We start from the raw sequence: 21,554 nt of genomic DNA, 5'->3' as shown, positions 1-21,554 counted from the left end.
TCATGGTATAGTGTAGTGAGAATAAGGATTAGAAAAGACCGACCACCGACTTTAAGTTATAATTTCACCATTGTCACCATGGGCAAACTACGTAATTCTCTGAACCTCCTTTTTTCTCACTTTGAAAATGGGGAGCATCACTCAAGAGTTTTATAAGAATTAAATTAAAATTAATGTAATGTGAAGGGCATGTCACAACTCTCAGCACATATTGTAATCATTATTATTATGGTGATATTTTTTTATATGCCTCCCAAAGGAGAGAAAAACATGGCTATACCTACACATGATGGACACAGGATAGTTTCAGAATTCTTGTAATCCCAGCATGGGATGAAGGCTGTTCCATGCACAGCAGCCCAAATAGAATAATTTGCATAGCTTTCTTCACAGTTTAAATGAAAGCTAGGATCAGAATCATTCGGAATCATTTGTTTGTCAGTCATGTGTTCAGACGTGGTTTGGTTATTTGAAGTCAAATTATAAATGGGCAGTAGAGTTGGAAATTTAATTTAAACATTTTCATGCTAAGATTAGTGCTTTGTCCACCAGATCAATGGTTTTCAAACTTTATATCTTAGCAGAAAACCTCTTTCTTCAAATGAAATATTACTCCAAATTCAGTATAGTGTGTAAAACAGCTAAGAGTACATCTGCTCTGGTTTAGGAAGTGGGTCTGATCTCTTGGCTACTTCCCATAGCAGCCACTGAGATGCATTTGAAAAGCTTAAGAGGCTTTTCAAAGCACAATATAAAGAAGTGTACCTGATTAGCTTTTACCAAAGAGTAATTCCCTTCCCATTGAGCTTTGGACTGACTGACTTGTTCTTAGTGCTTATCACATGTGGAAGTATATATTTAATAACTATAATTAAAATGTCTTTATACTGTATGCTGAAGTTCAAGACTGTTGGTTCACTGCTAGATCCTCAGCTCTTAGAATAATGCCTGGCAATAGTAGACAATAAAAACATTAAGCAATTCACATAAAATGTACAAGTTTATATTACAGTAGTAATCAAAAAATCATGTAGCATAATTCTTGTTCTGGGTAGGATAATTTATTTTTTAAAGATTTTATTTATTTATTTGACAGAGAGAGACACAGCAAGAGAGGGAACACAGGCTGGGGGAGTGGGAGAGGGAGAAGCAGGCTTCCTGCCAAGCAGGGAGCCCCGATGTGGGGCTCGATCCCAGGACCCTGGGATCATGACCTGAGCCGAAGGCAGACGCTTAACCGACTGAGCCACCTAGGCGCCCCTGGGTAGGATAATTTAATGATCCAATATTGACTGTTATGGAAAATTACATTTCATATTATAGAATACAGTGTGCTAATAAAAATATTAAGAATTTATTCAGTATTTCATTGATCCCAACATATCCTTTTTTTTTTTTTTTTTTGCGTTTTAAAGTCTCTGAACTTAGAATGCATCTCATAATAAATGGAAGTCTAAAAGTTGCTGTCAGCCAGGTGTCGGCTGACATATGATGTGAATATCTTCAATTGTCATTTTCCAGCAAGTTCAAGATCAAAGCATCATACATACGATGAAATAATATAGTACTCTAAAATTTGGAGAGCATTGGGGCGCCTGGGTGGCTCAGATGGTTAAGTGTCTGCCTTTGGCTCAGGTCATGATCCCAGCGTCGTGGGGTCAAGTCCCGCATGGGGCTCCTTGCTCCTTGGGAGCCTGCTTCTTCCTCTGCCTCTCTCTCTGTCTCTCATGAATAAATAAATAATAAAAAAATAAAATAAAATAAAATAAATAAAATTTGGAGAGCATTTTAATAGCTGACATAAAATAAGACTGGCATATGCAACTATGATTGAAACAGTTGTTAAAATACTGAAATACATTCTTATCTGTTTGGTAAATAGTTACTTCCTTGAGCCTCTTCTCACTACTGCCACCCCACCTGCTACTGCTTTAGCTTCTTCCCCGGACATCCTCTCCCAAGCCTATGACATTTAGTAAGTATAGGATTAATGGCCTGCATAGTAGGGACTCTCCAGTACTCTGCTCCAGTTCAAAGCCAGTGTCCTTTCTGATTATCAGTGCCCATGGCATAAAGCTTAAAAATTGTTATTCTCATACCAATTACACATCATTGAAAAAAATACGATTCAACCCTGAGAGTAAGGCAAAGGAATTGTTGTGATCCCCAAATTTTAGATATGGAGAAATAAGGCTCGTCTCCGCAAACCTTATTTGGAGCTGATGCCTAAAGTAATAGAGACAGAACAAGGTGGGTAATCGCCAATCCAAGCAAGCACAGGCACAAAATTTGTGAGATTGAAAGATCAAGTTAAAATAAGCAAAATCTCAGTAAAAGATAAACAGACAACTAATTCAAAGGCATTCCCTCAGCCACGGAATGCCAGTGTGTGCTTCCTCTTAGTGAAGTAGCTCATACCTAAGAATAGGTAGCTTGGGTCCTACAAATGAAGCTAAGAAAAAGCACATGGCTAGATTCCGTAGTAGTGAGGGCATGCACTGAATATCAGCCCTCTCCTGATGGTTCTGACGTTGCTCCGTGACAGGAAGGACCCCTCCAAGAAGGGCCTTTATGGGCTGTACCTCAGCTGCTTTCACTGTTGCCAGAGAGGTTGTCTGTGTTCTTTTTTTTTTTTTTTAAAGATTTTATTTATTTATTTGACAGAGAGAGAGTTAGCGAGAGCAGGAACAGAAGCAGGGGGAGTGGGAGAGGGAGAAGCAGGCTTCCTGCCAAGCAGGTAGCCCAATGCGGGGCTCGATCCCCGGACCCTGGGATCATGACCTGAGCCGAAGGCAGACGCTCAATGGCTGAGCCACCCAGGCGCCCCGAGGTTGTCTGTGTTCTTACCATAATATGGGCATTGAGAAAAATATAGAAGAGAATAGAGACACATGAAGTAAAGGTGGGGAGAAAATAGAAGATGAATAAAGATGAAGTAGGAAGTGATTGAAGAATCAAGAAAAATACTACAAAGCAATATAACACAATTATATGGTTTATGATTTCAAGTTATTGAGAAGTGTAAAAAGTATGTCTTTCCAATACTATGTAGCCTCAGAAAGACAGCATAAAATGTAGAAACAAAAAAGTCTGCATTTTTATATGTATCCATCATTATGGTATCCTACAGGATAGTTTCACTGCCCGAAAAATTCTCTGTGCTCCACCTGTTTATCCCTCTGCCTTAACTTCAGGCAACTACTGATCTTTTTACTTTATAGTTTGGGCTTTTACAGAATGTCACATAGTTGGAAACAAACAGAATGCATGCCATTCACCTACTAAAGGACATCTTGGTTGCTTCCAAGTTTTGGCAATTATCAGTAAAGCTTCTGTAAACATCCATGTGCAGGTTGTTGTATAGACCTAAGCTTTCAGCTTTTGGAGTAAATGCCAAAGAGAGTGATTGCTGGATCCTATGGTAGGAGTGTCTTTAGTTTTGTAAGAAAAAGACAGGTTTGCCAAGCTGTTCCAAAGTGTCTGCCATTTTACATTCTTGTCAAGCAATGAATAAGAGTTCTGTTGCTCCAAGTTCTCACCAGCATTTGGTGTTGTCAGTGTTCTGGATTTTGGCAATTCTAATATAGGAATACAGGAATATAGTGGTACCTAATATAGGAATATAGTGGTATCTCAGTGTTTTAAATTCATACCCATTTTTAAAATCAGGTTGTTTTCTTGCTGAGTTTTAGGAGTTCTTTTTTTAAATTTTATTTTATTATGTTAATCACCATACATTTCATCATTAGTTTTTGATGTAGTGTTCCATGATTCATTGTTTGTATATAACACCCAGTGCTCCATTCAGTACGTGCCCTCTTTAATACCCATCACCAGGCTAACCCATCCCCTCACTCCCCTCCCCTCTTCTTTTTATATTTCAGGTAACAGTCCTTTATTAGATGTGTCTTTGGCAAATATCTTCTCCCAGTCTGTGGCTTGTCTTCTCATGCTTTTGACAGTGTCTGTCACAAAGCAGAAGTTTTTAATTAATTATTTTCTGCATTATTTTGTATCTGAATGGTCATCACCCAAACCCAAGATCACCTAGACTTTTTACTCTGTTATCTCCTAGAATTTTTTTAATTTTGAGTTTTGCATTTAGGTCTATGATCCATTTTGGGTTAATTTTTATGAAGGTGTAAGGTCTGTGTTAAGATTCTCTGTCTCTGTCTCTCTCCCCCAAACCCTCCCTCTCTTTTATTCATGTAGATGTCCAGTTGTTCTCCTACAAATAGTTGAAAAGATTTACTTTTTCTCGATCGTATTGCCTTTGTTCCTTTATCAAAGACCAGTTGACTGCATTGTGTGGGATCTGTTTGGGGGCTGTCTATTCTATTCCATTGATCTATTTGTCTGTTCTTTTTACCAATACCACACTGTCTTGATTACTGTACTTTATAGTGAGTCTTGAAGTTAGCGTAGCATCAATTCTCCAAAAAGTATTTTGAAATAAAGTTTTAGCTGGCAACAAAGGTAGAGAATTCCTCAGAAGTCAGAAGTGACAAGAAAACATGAATATAAGGATGAATAAGTCTAGATATCTAATGTACAGCATGATAACTCTAGTTAATAATGCTGTGTATCGAATACTGAAAATTTGCTGAGAGTAGATTTCAATTGCTTTCAACACACACGCACACACAATGACAACTATGTGAGGATATGGTATGTTGATTGTCTATAGTAATCATTTCACTTCATATAGGTATATAAAATCATCCGGTTGCACACCTTAATTATATGTATAAATAATTTTTATTAAAAATAAAATTAAAAATATTAAGTTATAAAAATTATAAAAAGAAAGAAAACACAAATATATAGATGTAGCAGGTAATTGCCTAAGAGTTATCTCTTCAGGGTAAAGGGGGATGTACCCTCTAGAAACTGGCAGAAGCAGTCAGAAATCTTTCTGAGTTGGATAGTTTAAACTCACACCTCTAAAAATTTTCATTAATATAGATCTAAAGATCATAAACTAAAACAATAACAAAATCACTAAACACCTTGGAAAACAAGTTAGTAGAATGAAAATCAACAGAAAAAAGAAACTATAAAATTAGTCCATTGAACCAGGCAGGTAGTAGAATTATCAGATATAGAATATAAATAAAAAGAGTCATCTTTAATTTGATGAAATACATAAAATATTTGCTATTTCTACACCTAAAAATGGCTTTGAAAGTATAATGAATCAACAAAAGATTGGTAAAATTAGGAAGCTTTGAAAAAACTGGGTAGGAATTCTAGATGAAATATGACTGATAAAATCATAAAAATTAACTATGATATAAATGTAATAGGTGGATTAAATATAAAATTAAATAGGAAGAAAAAAATTATTGAACCTGGTGTACTGTTGTTATGCATTATCTATACAATTAGCTATTAAATTCCAAGGACAAGGGATGCCTGGGTGACTCAGTTGGTTAAGTGGCTGCCTTCAGCTCAGGTCATGATCCCAGGGTCCTGGGATTGAGCCCTGCGTCAGGCTCACTGCTCAGTGGGAAGTCTGCTTCTCCCTCTGGCACTGCCCCCTGCTCATGTGCACTCTCTCTCTCAAATAAATAAATAAAATCTTAAAAAAAGAATTCCAAAGACAGCACACTCTGTTTTGTTTGTGTTCGTTTGTTTTTAGATATGGAGAGAAAGAGAGAAAGTGGGGGGAGGAGCAGAAGGAGAAGGAGAGAGAGAATCTTAAGCAGGCTCTATGCCCAGCTCAGAGCCTGACTGGGGGCTCTGATCTCAGGATCCTGAGATCATGACCTGAGTTGAAATCCAGAGTCAGAAGCTTAACCTACTGTGCCACCCAGGTGCCCCTATTTTGGATTGTTACCTAATGTTATAGACCTGAGATTTACTCAATACTCACATGACCTAAAGTACCTGCATTTTTCTGTAGAGACTTAAGAAATTCTTTCTGTCTTCTGGCTCTACAACTCAAAAGAATATATTAATGAGTGTTCTCGACCTCTGTGAATGTGGAACACACTCAGCTGTGTTCTCAAACAACTCGAAACTCACCAATGGCCTTCGTATTCACAATATAAGGAAAAGGGCAAAAGTATAAGACTTAGAAGAAGGTTCCTGATTTGTCACTAACTAGCTGTTGCATCCTGGGTAAATCACTGAAATTTTCTGAATCTTAGTTTTCTTATTTGAAAGAAAGTGATTGTTTTTTCTTTATTATGAAAGAAATCCATTTTCATTTGTGAATTTATCTTTGAGTATAGCTAAATAAATACATAAAGACTAATTCCCTATCCTTAGGTTAGTAATTGGACAATGTGATGAGGAGCTCTAGTAAATATCTATACCCAAGGAATTAATGTATAAGATTTAGTCTTCATATTTTGAGATAGCTGCTTCAGGAGAAAGGAGAATGGAATGTGATTTGTTGAACAACCAGAATACTCTCTAGGGAATTTATGTATCTCATTGTATGTTCATAACATCCTTGTAAGAAAAACTTAATTATCCCCATTTTTTTTTTTTTGAGAAAGAAGCTAAGGGTTTTTTTTTTTTTTAAGATTTTATTTATTTATTTGAGAGACAGAGTGAGAGAGAGAGAGCATAAGTGGGGAGGGAGGGAGAGGGAGAAGCAGACTCCCCCACTGAGCAGGGAGCCCCATGCAGGGCTCGATCCCAGGACCCTGGGATCATGACTTGAGCCAAAGGCAAACACTTAACCAGCTGAGCCACCCAGGTGCCCCTGAAGCTAAGGTTTTGAGCTTATGTAAGAATAGTATGAATTTGAACCTACATCTGGTTGACTCCAAAGCCACAGTGTTTCCACTCTTTATCAGGAAGCCATATTTTCCCACGAAGTACTTCTTAATGTCATGTTTCTGAATATGGAAATGAATGACATTTTTAAAACGTTCTTAATATACCAACTGTAATAAATAACACAGAATTTCTTTTTCTCTTGTGGATAACTTTTGGAAAATAAGGAGTAATTGTGAAATAAAGTTTTCCATATTTGGTCTCAGAGGAATTTGTAAATTTCTGCTAAACCTATTCAGATATTAAATTATGGAAAAGCACAATGAGCATGCTAGCCATAAAAATTATGTTTGAATTGGTAAAAAAAAAAAAAAACCCACAGTATTCTGTAATGCTGTACTTTTATTATGGGAAATGGTTTCTGAATAATAGCTTTTTCACACATTTGGAGAATAAGTAAATTTATGATTATTTGAAGCAAACTTCTTATCTATGTTCACTGAAAATCTCAAATAATTTTTAGCTACTTATGTTTCTGTGCTCCAAAAAAATGATAAAACAGCATATTTTGACCTGAAGATGTTAGAACTTGTTGATTTTTTTTTTCTTTTCCTTTTTTGTTTTCTCCTTTTAAAATTTAAATGTAAATGGTTTGGCTTAGTTATTTGTTTTTCAAATTAGGAAAACAATTTTATATAGAGAAAAAAATTTACAAGTTGAACACAAAATCATAGACATTAATAAGATATATTATATTTGGTTAGATTAACTATTTCTATGGGGGTACTTTAGTCTGAATTCTAATAGAAGGAAAGGAGAGGTTTTACTGGCTTCACATTCAAAATTGACCAGTGGTAGTGTCATGAGACAATTCTCTGGCATTTCTAAATGTTCTGGAAGTGTGGCAGTAACTACCCTTTTTTTCCAGACCATCTTTTAAAAAAATATTTATAGACCGAACAGCCTTACGAGATAAAGATGGTATCCCCCCTGAAGCAAAAGGCTGATTTGCTTGATGTCCAGTGTAACAGAGGTAATGTTTTCTCATCAGTACAAAAACAGCTGATTTGTAACCCATTATAAGATACTTAGCTCTCTAAATTTAGGATGCTTCAGCTGTGACACAAACCTACCTTGAGCTTAGTATCTACCTGGACTCTCTTCATTTCACGCTTGTTGAAATTAAGGGGCAAAGGGAACTACCACAAATATGCCGATACTCATGTTGCTTGCTATGCTCTGAATAATAAAGCCCTTTGTCCCTGGCCCAGGAGTCTTGTGTCTTCTGCCAACATTCATAAAACAGTGCCAGGCTAGCCTTCTACCTGAGAATATGATCAAATCTCACAACCCTCAGAGTTCTTGACGTAGAAAAATTTTAATTTCTCAATTGAAGAAAGAAAGGATTTGCGAACTTTATCCCATCTTCTTGATTGATTTGTGTTGCGGAATGCTGTCACTAACCATGAGTGTGTACTTACTGCTTATCAACTATAGTTTTAAGAAACACTAACTTAAAATATTTTAGGACTGTAACAGTGTGTCAAATGTGCCTGGATGCAGCTATGATTTTAAGAGAGGTGTTATGTGAATTAGCACAAATAAACCTTATCCCAGGAAACATGCAATTTTCTATTACAGAGAGAGAAAAAAGTCTTGAAATCATGCAAACCTTGGCTCAAAAATCAAAATTGCCATTTCTAAGGTTTGCATCCACCAGAAACAAGAAGTGATAGAAGTTTCTTATTTACAGTACATAAATGATTTCATAAGTTTGCCTCACAGATTGGCAAGACATGTATTATTCCCACTTTACAATTGATGAAACTAAGATTTGAAGTGGTTTGTAATTTGTAATTCAATTATCTCTCCACCACACCAAGCTATATTAATTTGCATCATTTATTTTGTTTTATTTTATTATTTTTTAAAGATTTTATTTATTTATTTGACAGAGAGAGACACAGTGAGAGAGGGAACACAAGCAGGGGGAGTAGAAGAGGGAGAAGCAGGCTCCCCGCTGATCAGGGAACCCAATGCGGGGTTTGATCCCAAGACTCTGGGATCATGACCTGAGTGGAAGGCAGACGCTTAATGACTGAGCCACCCAGGCTCCCCTAAGCAGTATTTTAATAACCTATTTTTCCAACTTAGTGAAATATATTGAAAGCCAACTATGGTTAGTATTTCTTGTATATAGACTGAGAATCCTTTAGTTGTAAATGATACCTTGACTTTAGGAAAGATGCTTACAGCGAGTGCATAGAAAGCAAAAGATAAAAAATTGTTAAAACTTAAAGTGCAGAAACACTTTTGGACAAAGAAGCATTATATGAGTTTTATGATATTGGAATAGAGAAATAAATTTGGACAGAAAAAGTGAAAGAATTAGAGGGCTAACAAATGGTATAGAACTTCCATGTGGGAAAATAAAGAGGGGTAGATAAATTTTTTTCTGAAACAAACATAAATTCAGAATATAATTTAAGAACAATCTTACATGTGAACTTATTGTAACATGATGGCAATCTGATAGTACCTCTACATAGCTGACAGAATTGAAATCATATCATCTCTGGAAAAATATATTTTTATTTATAATAAAATAAAGCACTATGTGTCAAACCAATAGAAAAATAGACATCACGAAAAAGGACAAATAATTTGTATTAATATTTGTTAGACACTGATTATAAGATAAATATGCTTACTTTAAGCAATAGAAGCTATCTTGGAAATATCTGCAACGAGAGCAGATTTGAGAAAACTGAATATAAATTTTAGAAATGAAAAATAAAATAATTGAAATTAAGGTATATAATACGGGTTTACCTGCAGATCTGACAAAGCTGAAGAAATAATGAACTTGAAAATTTTATGTGAAAACGTTATCTAGAATCTAGTGCAGAGAAGCCAATAGATAAAGAAAAATAGGAAATAAAAATATATAAAGTTAGAGAAGGTTTAATTATGTCTAAATAGAAATCTGGAGGATAGGCAAGATAGAATGAGGCAATGGCCATATCCAGTAAGATAATGACTGAAAAATGTTCTGAACTGGATAACAAACATCATCAACAGATTCAAGAAATTGAATCATAAGCAGGATAAATTAAAAAATAATCCAGAGCTACTCCTCAGAGTAAAACTTTATACAACAGAAAACAAAAAAATCTTAGAAAAAGAGGACACATAGTATCAATGAAGTTGTAGTTAGAATGACAGCTGATGTCTTAAAACCAACAAGAGAAGGTAGAAGAGAGTAGGATATCTTTAATGATCTGAAAGTTGTATGAATGAAAGTTACTGTCAAACTGAAATTCACCAGAATAAGAACGAAATACAGACTTTTTTTTTTGAGGTACGAGTTTATTTTTTTTTTGTTTTTTGTTTTCAATCACGATTGTATATTTTTACTTATTTTTCATTTTATTTTTTTCATCATAAGTATGTTCTTTAATCCCCATTCCCTATTTCCCTCATCCCCCCACCAACCACCCCTCTGGTAACCATCAGTTTGTTCTCTATAGTTGAGTCTGTTTCTTGGTTTGTCTCTCTCTCTTTTTTCCCTTTGCTCATTTGTTTTGTTTCTTAAATTACATGTATGAGTGAGATCAAATGGTATTTGTCTTTCTCTGATGGGCTTATTTCATTTAGTATTATCCTCTCTAGCTGTATCCATGTTGTTGCAAATGGCAAGATTTCATTCTTTTCTATAGCTGAATAATATTTCATTGTATGTATATACAACATTTTCTTTATTCATTCATCTATTGACAGACACTTGGGATGCTTCCATAGTTTGGCTATTGTAAATAATGCTGCAATAAACATAGGGGTGCATGTGTCCCTTTGATTTAGTGTTTTTGAATTTGGGGGGTAAATACCCAGTAGTGTGATTGATTCCCGGATCATATGGTGGTTCTATTTTTAATTTTTTGAAGTACCTCCCTATTGTTTTCCATAATGGCTGCACCAGTTTGCATTCCCACCAACAGTGCAAGAAGCTTCCTTTTTCTCCACCTCTTCAACACTTCTTTTCTCTTGTGTTTTTTATTTTAGTCATTCTGACAAGTGTGAAGTGATACTGCATTGTAGTTTTGATGTGTATTTCCCTGATGATAAGTAATGTTGAGCATCTTTTCATGTTTCTGTTGGCCATCTGTATATCTTCTTTGAAGAAATGTCAGTTCAGGTCTTCTGCCCATTTTTAATTGGATTATTTGGTTTTGGAGTGTTGAGTTGTATCAGTTCTTTCTATATTTTGGATACTATCACTTTATCAGGTATGTCACTTGCAAATATCATCTCCCATTTAGTAGGTTGCCTTTTGGTTTTATTGTTTCCTTTGCTGTGCAGAAACTTTTTATTTTGTTGTAGTCCCAATAGTTTATTTTTGCTTTCATTTCCCTTGCCTTTGGAGACCTATCTAAAAAATCTTGCTATGGCTGATGTCAAAGAGATTACTGCCTGTGCTCTCTTCAAGGATTTTTATTGTTTCAGGTCTCTCATTTAACCCTTTAATCCATTTTGAGTTTATTTTTGTGTATAGTCAAAGTGGTCCAGTTTCGTTCTTTTGCATGTGGCTGTTCAGTTCCCAACACCATTTGTTGAAGAGACTGTCTTTTTCCCATTGTATATTCATTCCTCCTTTGTCAAAGATTAATTGACCATATAACCATGGCTTTACTTCTGGGCTCTCTATTCTGTTCTATTGATTGATGTGTCAATTTTTGTGCCAGTACTATACTGTTTTAATTACTACTGCTTTATAATATAACTAACTGTGAAATTGTGATGCCTCCAGTTTTATTTTTCAAGATTGCTTTGGCTATTTGAGGTCTTTTATGGTTCCATACAAATTTTAGGATTGTTTTTTCTAGTCCTGTGAAAAATGTTATTGGTATTTTTGAAAGGATTGCAGTAATTGTGTAGATTGCTTTGGGTAGTGTAGACATTTTAACAATATTTGTTATGCCAATCCATGAGCATATGTTGAATGAAAGTGGTGAGAGAGGACAAACTTGTCTTGTTCCTGACCTTAGAGGAAAAGCTCTCAGTTTTTCACCATAGAGTATGGTGTTGGCTGTGGGTTTTTCATATAAGGCTTTTATTGTGTTGAGATTTGTTCCCTCTAGGCCTACTTTGCAAAGCATTTTTTATCATGAATGGATGTTGTACTTTGTTGAATGTTTTTTTCTGCCTCTATTGAAATGATCATATGGAGTTTTTTATATATATATGTACCCTGATGTTTACTGTAGCATTATTTATAATAGCCAAGGTATAGAAGCAACCCAAGCGTCCACTGATAGATGAATGTATAAAGAAGTTATGGTATATACATATACAATGTAATATTACTCAGTCATAAAAAACAATGAAATCTTGCCATTCGTAACAACATGGATGGACCGAAAAGGCATTATGCCAAGTGAAATAAGTCAGACAGAGAAAGACAAATACTATATGATTTCATTATATATGAACTGAGACAACAAACAAATGAATAAACAAATAAACAAAATAAAACAGAAACAGACTCATAAATACAGAGAACAAACTAATGGTTGCCAGAGGAGGATACATAAAATAGGTGAAAGGGATTAATAGGTACAAATTTCCAGTTATACAATAAAAAATCATGAGGATGTAAAGTACGGCATAGGGAATATAGTCAATAAGATTGTAAGAACTTTGTATGGTGACAGGTGGTAACTACACTTATTATGGTGAGCATATTATAATGCATGTAATTGTCAAATTACTATGTTATGCATCAGAAACTAATATAATATTATATGTCAACTATACTTCAGTTAAAAATAATTAAATGCATAAATGGGAGAAATTTACTGGTCCAAAAAAATCCAAAAAACAAAAACGCCTTGGTCAGACCACCAGGTTTGAGTGCCTGACCCAGCATTACTACCTGTGAGCAACTCACTAAACTCTTGCTGTGGCCTCCCTTTTCATCCCTGGTTATAACTGTACCTACTTCACTGAGTGGTTGTGAGGATTAACTGAGATAATTCATCTAACATATTTAGAAGAAAGCCTGACACATGGTCAGGGGTCTAGAATGTTATTGGGTGGGTTACAGATTTGATCTCTTCAAACAAATACTCAACATATCTAAGTGGAGCTTCATTACATCAGCAGTAATCTGAGGGATGAAAATTTTATACTCTTCTACTACAGGTCTCTATAACTATACTTAAATATTAATTTTTGCAGAGCAGAAATTCAGGTGCTAGAAATCACAGATAACTGAATATCAGAGATATATACATTGTCTCCCTAATAATACAAATCTAGGAATTTTGGGACTGCAATTATGGTAGCCTTTTTGAACTAGCATAATTAAAAATGGGGGGAGGGTTAATAGAGCTGCAATTGAACTTCAGGAAGCAAGAGAGTTAGAGCCTTGTATACCCTCAGGATTTCTTTCTCACTTGTCTCTGGCTTTACTCTTCCCTCTCACTATTGACCGGCTCTCTGCTTCCCAGGCCACAGGGTCAAAAATACTATTCTCAACAATTCCAAATTTAAATGTTAATGCTCCAGCCATCAGAGCAACAGAATGAATCAATTCAATCAGCTCTACCCATTCCCCCAGACCAACAGATTGGGTTACCTTATGTGACCCTTTTTGGCAAATATGCTTCCCATCCATGATCCCATCAACTGTGACCTTTTAGTAAACATGCCCACTGGGAGTCTCTTTACAATTTGTGCATGGAGGAAAGGGGGAAGACCCAGAAAGGAGGGGTTAAGAGTTAACCCAGAGGGTGTCTACTAACTGTTGGTCTATAAATCTCTGTTGGGACAGAGAAATTAGAAGTGCTAAAAACTACAGATAATAAAGATAGTTTAGAGGAAATGAGAACTCTGAAATAATAATATAACAAAAAATTTATTAATTTAGGGCTTAGGACTTTATACCTTACTTCTGTCCAAAAACTGATAAGAATAAAAAAATGCTTGATTTACAGAATCTTATTTTACCAAATAATTTGGGGAGGGGGCACATCCATTAGTAAGGCAAAATGGCACAGCTGTGGTTTATGTCAAATCACATTTGGCTATTGTTAAAATCAGTATCTGTGAATTATTAATACAGCATTTAGTGTCATCCTTGTGTGGGGACCATGCTAATCTCTGTATCATTCCAATTTTAGTATATGTGCTGCCGAAGCAAGCACTATTAATATAACATTTAGAACTGAATTCTTTTAAGAGACTATATTTCACCTTGTAGCTGATATTCAGCAAATGATTTTCTATATATTTAATTTATCCTGCAATTGCTGACTGTGGGATTTAGAAAACCCTAAGTAAGATGTGTGTTTACTGCAAAGATTATTGTCTATTCTCATCATATAAGATCTAAAACTAAAGTTCCCTGTCCCTAATAAACAGATAAAGTAGCAATGTGTGATCATATGGTTTTTATTCTTTCTCTTATTGATGTGACATATCACATTGATTTGTGACTATTGAACCACCCTTGCATCCTGGGAATAAATACTACTTGATTGTGATGTATAATTTTTTTTGTGTATTGTTGGATTTGGTTTGATAATATTTTATTGAGGATTTCTGCATCTATATTCATGAGAGATATTGGCCTGTAGTGTCTTTATTTGGTTTTGGTATCAGGATGATAGAGACCTCACAGAATTTGGAGGTTTTCTTTCCTCTTCTATTTTTTTGGATAGTTTGAGAAGAATGGGTATTAGCTACTTTAAATGTTTGGTAGAATTTGCCTGTGAAGCCATCTGGTCCTGGATTTTTGTTTGTTGGGAAGTTTTTGATTACTGATTCAATTTCATTGCTAGTTATTGGGCTGTTCAAATTTTGTATTTCGTCCTGCTTTAGTTTTGGTAAGTTATATGTTTCTAGGAATTTATCCATTTCTTCTAGGTTGTCCAATTTGTTGTCATATAGGTTTTAATAATATTCTGTTACAATTGTTTGTATTTCTGTGGTCTTGGTTGCTATTTCTTATCTTTCATTGGTAATTTTGATTATTTGGGTCCTCTCTTTTTTTCTTTCTTTCTGATGAGTCTGGCTAGAGGTTTATCAATTTTGTTGATCTTTTCAAAGAATCAGCTCCTTGTTTCACTGACTGTTCTATTGTTTTTTTGTTTGTTTGTTTTTAGTTGCTATATCATTTATTCCTGATCTAATCTTGATTATTTCCTTTTGCTGGGTTGGGTTTTGTTTGTTGTTCTTCTTCTAGTTCTTTTAGGTGTAAGGTTAGGTTTTTTATTTGAGATTTTTCTTGCTTCCTGAGGTAGGCTTGTTTTGCTATAAACTTCCCACTTAGAACCACTTTTGCTGCATCCCAAAGATTTTGGACTGTTGTGTTTTCATTTTCATTTGTTTTCATGTAATTTTTTATTTCTTTGATTTCTTGGTTGACCCATTCATTTTTTAGTAGCATGTTATTTAGCCTCCATGTATTTGTGCTCTTTCCAGATTTTTTCTTGTGGTTCATTTCTAGTTTCATATCATTGTGGTCAGGAAAGATGCATGGTATGACTTCAATTTTTTGACTTTGTTGAGACATGTTTTTGGCCTAATATGTGATCTGTTCTGGAGAATGTTCCTTGTGCACTTGAAAAAATGTGTATTCTACTGATTTAGGATGGAATGTTCTGAATATGTCTGTCAAATCTATCTGGTCCAGTGTATCATTCAGAGACACTGTTTCCTTGTTGATTTTCTACTTGGTTGATCTGTCCATCAATGTAAGTGGGTGTTAAAGTCCCTTGGTATTATTGTATTACTATCAATTATTTTTTTATGTTTGTTAGTAACTATTTCATGTATCTGGGTGCTCCCATGGTGGGTGCATAAATATTTACCTTTGTTATATCCTCTTGTTGGATTGCCCCCTTTATTATTATATAGTGTCCTTTTGTCTCTTATTACAGTCTTTGTTTTATTTATTTATTTATTTATTTATTTTAAAGATTTCATTTATTTATTTGAGAGAGAGAGAGAGAATGAGAGAGAGCACATGAGAGGGGGGAGGGTCAGAGGGAGAAGCAGACTCCCTGCCGAGCAGGGAGCCTGATGCGGGACTCGATCCCGGGACTCCAGGATCATGACCTGAGCCAAAGGCAGTCGCTTAACCAACTGAGCCACCCAGGCACCCTACAGTCTTTGTTTTAAAGTCCATTTTGTCCAATGTAAGTATTGCTACACCGGCTTTATTTTGGCATCCATTTGCATGATAAATGTTTCTCCATCCCCTCATTTTCAATCTGCAGGTGTCTTTCAGTCTGAATGAGTTTCTTATAAGCAGTATACAGATGGGTCAATTTTTTCCCAATCCATCACCTTATGTCTTTTGAATGGAGCATTTTTTCCATTTACATTCAAAGTAATTATTGATAGATATGTATTTATTGCCATTTTGTTACTTTTTTGTGGTTGTTTCTATAGATTTTCTCTGTTTCCTTTCTTCTCTTGCTCTCTTTCATGGTTTGTTGGCTTTCTTTAGCGATATACTTAAATTCCTCTCTCTTTATTCTTTGCATATCTATTACTGGTTTTTAATTTGTGGTTACCATTAGGTTTGCATATAACATCTTTCATATAGCAGTCTATATAAGTTGATGATTGCTTAAGTTTAACCCATTCTTTATTCCTCTCCCTCACCAATATTTTAGGTATATGGTATCATATTTTACATCCTTTTATTTTATGAATCCCATGACTGATTTTGAAAGAAATATTTATTTTTCCTGCTTTTGTATTTTTTTCTTTTTCATACTCTCACTACGGTCTTCCTTTCTATTCAAAGTCCCCTTTAACATTTCTTGTTAGTGGTCCTGAACTCCTTTAGTTTTTGTATGTGTAAGAAAATCTTTATCGCTCCTTCTATTCTGAATGATAATCTTGCTGGATAGAGTATTCTTGGCTGCAGACTTTTCGCTTTCAGCACTTTGAATATATCATGTCACTCCTTTCTGGCCTGCAGTTTCTGCTGAAAAATCTTAGCACCTCATGGGGTTTCCCCTTATAGGTAACTGACTCCTTTTCTCTTGCTGCTTTTAAAATTTGTTCTTTATCACTACTTTTTGCCATTTTAATTACTATGTGTCTTGGTGTGGACCTCCTTAGGTTGAATTTCTGGGGGATCTCTGTGCCTCCAGGAACTGGATATGTTTCCTTTCCCAGATTAGTGAAAATTTTCACCTATTATTTCTTCAAATAAATTTTCTACTCCCTTATCTTTCTCTTCTTCTGCTGAGATCCCAACAATGTGGATGTTATTACACTTGATGGAGTCACTGAGTTCCCTGAAACTATTCTCAATTTGCATAATTCTCTTTCCTCTCCTTTGCTCAGCTTTGTTACTTTCCATTACTCTGTCTTCCAGGTCATTAATTCATTCCTCCCTTTATCTAGCCTGCTATTTATTTCATCAAGTGTATTTTTAATTTCATTTATCATGCTTTTCATCTCTGATTGGTTCTTTTTTTTTGTATCTCTATGTTAAGGGTCTCACTGATGCCCTCCACTTTTCTCTCCAGCACAGTGAGTATCTTTATGATCATTACTTTAAATTCTCTATTAGGCATACTATTTATATCTGTTTTGCTTTGGTCTCTTGCTGTGATTTGGACCTCTTCTTTCATTTGGAAGATGTTTCCCTGTCTCCTCATTTTGTCTGACTTTCTGTGTCTGTTTCTATGTGTTAGGAAAGTCAGCTACTTCTCTTGCTCTTATTGATAATACCCTTATGAAGAAGAGGTCCTGTTCCCCAGGTCCTGGTGCTGCAGGGAGTGTCTCCTTTGTGTGTTACATATGCTCTGCTATTGAGTCTTGGCCTCTTTTTCCTTCAAGTCAGTGGTCTGCAGAGGCTCTTTTTACGTCTTATGGCCAGCAAGGTGTGTGGTGGTCTGCCTACGATCTGCCCCTGCCACCTCTGGAACTGAGTCCTGCACAACATGTGGATCAGGATATGTGGTGTTAACAAGGTTTGCACCAGTCTTCTGAAGATGGGACCTGCGGCACTGGGACTGAAGAGAGAATGACTGGGAAGGGCAGATCCACTTAAGCACAGGGCTTGGTGCACACAAAAATTGAGTGTTGGCACCATGCTGTTTTCTGCAGGTGACTGTTGTTTATGCTGGAGGGGAGGGGAAGGGAATGGCACCTGCCAGCTCCTTTGTTCCTGGAGAGGTCTCCCCATGATTGCTGTCTTTCTGGGCTACAGTTTGAGATGAGCAGATCACTCTCCCTCCCATCTGCCCCTGGTGTTTTTCAAATGCTGGGTCTACACTGTAACTGCATCGGCTGTTTGTCATACTGTCTTTTTAAGTGTGGTGGCTCCACTTCCTAAGGCTGTCTGCACTCTCCCAGAGCCAAGCCCAATGATTTTTAAAATTCCAGGCTTTAAGTCCCACTGGTTTTAAGAACTCTCAAAATTCAACCCCTTTCACTTTCAAAGGCAAGTATTATGGAAATTTGTCCTTCCTGTTTGTGGGCTCCCTGGTGTGACTCTGTTTTCTACCCTTCTCTGTGCCACCAGCTCCCTCCCTAAACTGGACATCCATAGTCTGTTTCATTCTCCTTGTGCCTTCATTCTTCTTTCCTTCTTTGATGTGGCCTCTTCCCTGCCTTTAGTTTTGGAGTTTGTTCTGCCAGCCTTTGGGTCATTTTCTGGGTTATTTATGCTAATTATGGTTGTTATCTAGTTGTATCCATGGGAAGTGGTGAGCTTAGGGTCCTCTTACTCTGCCATCTTCCCAGCTGACCTCACCATAGACATTTTCATATTAACAAAAACTGAGTTTGCTATTAATAGACACTTATTAAAGAAACTTATTTAAAGGAACAGTCCTTTTCTCAAGAAAATCCCAGATGAAAAATCCATGTGCCAAGAAGATAGAAAAAAATAAGAAATAGGAAATATGTTGGTAAAATCAAACATAAATTGACAGTATGACTAGCAATAATCACATCTTGTGAAATTAAATGTCACAAGTGAAATTAAATGTCACAAGTCAAATCAGATAAAATTTACATATAAGTCAAAATGGAGCTAAGTTGAGTTAAAATATTCTATGATTCTTAAATTCCCTAGGAGGAGGGAAAAATTTGTTAATTTTAGATTATGTTAACCATATATATTATGATTTCCAGGATAAAAACTAAAATGAATATATACAAACAATGTTATTTCCACACTAGTGGGAAAAAGCAAAACAGAACAATAAAATAAAAGAAGGACTCAATCCAAAATGAAGCCAAGAAAGTAAAGAAAAAGAACATAGTATATTCAGGGGTGCCTGGATAGCTCAGTTGGTTAAACATCTGAATTTTGATTTTGGCTCAGGTCATGATCTCAGGGTCATGAGATCAAGCCCCACATCAGGTTCCACTCTGGCAGTGGAGCCTGCTTAAGATTCTCTCTCTCCCTCTCCCTCTGCCCTTCCCCCACCTTTCTCCCTCTTAAAAAAAAAAAAAGAACATAGTGTATTCAGGCAAATAGAAAACACAAAATAAGAAAATAAGATACACACACATATATCTTATATATACATACTTAAATGTGTGTGTATACAAACTCAAATATACCAGTACTTACATTACAGTAAATAGTTAAATAACTTAGCAGATAACAATTGCTTCTAGATTTTTTAAAATTCAAAAGCCAAACTTAAATTCTAAAGGTGCAATAAGTTTGAAAGCAAAATGATGGGAAAAATAGACCACAAAAACACTAACCAAAAGAAAGCTGGCATCCTTATATTAATGTAAGAAAAAACAGCCTTTAGGGAGAAATGAAAGCATTACTAAACTAGGCGAAATTAAAAAAACTATTTTTTACTTAATGGAAATTAATGAAAATACCACTTATAAAATGTGTGGGATGCAGCAAAAACAGTGCTTAGAGGGAAATTTGTAACAAAGAGTGCATACATTAGAAAAGAAGAAAGATGTAAAATCCATCGTCTAAGTTTCTACCTTAAGGAACTTGGAAAAGTAGAGTAAATTAAATCAAAAGTAAGCAGAAGAAAAAAAAAAGAATTAGAGAAGAAATCAACAAAATTGTAAATGGGAATTCAATAGAGAGTATCAGTGAAACCAAAAGCTGGTCCTTTGAAAAGATCAATAAGGTTAATAAGCCTCTGGCCAGGCTAAATAAGAAAAAAAAAAAAAAAAAGAGGACACAAATTACTAATATCAGAAATAAAAGAGGGAACATTACTACTGATTGATTATATGGAGAGTAAAAAATATAATAAAGGTATGCTATGAATAATTCTATGCCCATAAATATGATTACTTAGATGAAATGGACCAATTCTTTGGGACACAATTTGCTAAAACTTGCATAAGAAAAAGACAAGCTGAACAAGCCTATATCTATTAAATAAAATTGAATCAAAAATTAATCACCTTCCAAAAGAAAGTACCAGGCCTAGAAGGGTTCCTGGTGAATTCTATCAAACATTTAGGAAAGAAATTATACAAATTCTCTATAATCTCTTTCAAAGGATAGAAGCAGAAGGGATACTTTCTAATTCATCTGTAAGGCCAGAATTAACCTCATACTAAAGACAAACAAAGACTATACAAGAAAAGAAAACTACGGATTTTCAATAATGTGATACAGAAAATCCTCAATAAAATATTAGCAAATCAAATCCAACAATTTATAAAGAAAATTATACACATTACACATTATCTAATGACCAATTGGGACTTACCCCATATATGTAGAGCTGGTTAAACATTCAAAAATCATGGGGCACCTGGGTGGCTCAGTCAGTTAAGTGTCTGCCTTTGGTCAGGTCATGATCCTGGGGTCTTAGGATCGAGCCCTGCATTGGGCTCCCTGCTCAGTGGAGAGTCTGCTTCTCCCTCTACCCCTTCTCCTGCTCATACTCTCTCTCTCTCAAATAAATAAAGAATCCTAAAAAAAAAAAAAAAAAAAAAAAAAAAAATCCGTGTGTCCATCACATCAACAGGCTAAAAAAGAAAAATCACATGATATCTATAGAAGCAAAAAAACATTTCACAAAACCCACCTATTTATGATAAAAACTCAATAAACCAGGAAGAGGGGAACTTCTTCAACTTGATAAAGAATTTTTACAAAACCCTTACAGTTAACATCATACTTAATGGTAAGAAATACAAAGTTTTCCCACTAAGATCAGGCACAAGACAGGGATATTGACTCTGACCACTTCTTTTCAACCTTGTACTGGAAATCCTAAGTAATGCAATACACAAGAAAAGGAAATAAAAGGTATACAGAATAGGAAGAAAGAAATGAATTTTTTTTCCAGATGACATGATCATCTATATAGAAAATTTGAAAGAACCAACAAGAAAACTTCTGAAACTAATAAGCAATTATAGCAAAGCTTCAGATGTAGGGTTAATATATAAGAGCCAATCACTTTCCTATATACGAGTAATGAATAAGTGAAGTTTGAAGTTAAAAACACAAAACCATTTACATTGCCACCCCCAACTTAAATGCTTAGGTATAAATCTAACAAAATATGTATAAATTCTATATGAGAGAAGCTACAAAACTTTGATGAAATAAATCAAAGGACTCAATATAATTGATAAGTGTGCTATGTTCCTGGATAAAAAAACTCAATATTAGCAAGATTTCAGTGCTTCTTTTTTTTTTTTTAAGATTTTATTTATTTATTTGAGAGAGAGAATGAGATAGAGAGCATGAGAGGGGGAGGGTCAGAGAGAGAGGCAGACTCCCTGCTGAGCAGGGAGCCCGACGTGGGACTTGATTCCGGGACTCCAGGATCATGACCTGAGCCAAA

General features: G+C 35.3%; 1 protein-coding gene and 1 non-coding gene across 2 annotated transcripts in view; one reads left to right on the top strand and one right to left on the bottom strand.

Annotated features, from left to right (window-relative positions):
• Positions 1 to 21,554, top strand: part of LRRIQ1 (leucine rich repeats and IQ motif containing 1) — a 202,637-nt gene that overhangs the window by 150,339 nt on the left and 30,744 nt on the right. The window lies entirely within an intron of this gene.
• On the bottom strand, positions 13,829 to 13,934 carry LOC123845101 (U6 spliceosomal RNA). The gene has a single exon (XR_006790945.1). It is a non-coding gene; the product is annotated as a U6 spliceosomal RNA (small nuclear RNA).

This window comes from Mirounga angustirostris, unplaced genomic scaffold (genome assembly GCF_029215605.1).
Source record: "Mirounga angustirostris isolate CCGP_5_RB_7025 unplaced genomic scaffold, mMirAng1.0.hap1 SCAF_5, whole genome shotgun sequence".
Taxonomy (NCBI): Eukaryota; Metazoa; Chordata; class Mammalia; order Carnivora; family Phocidae; genus Mirounga; species Mirounga angustirostris.
The sequence above is the reverse complement of the archived record's forward strand: the minus strand, read 5'-3'. Positions and strand labels throughout refer to the sequence as shown.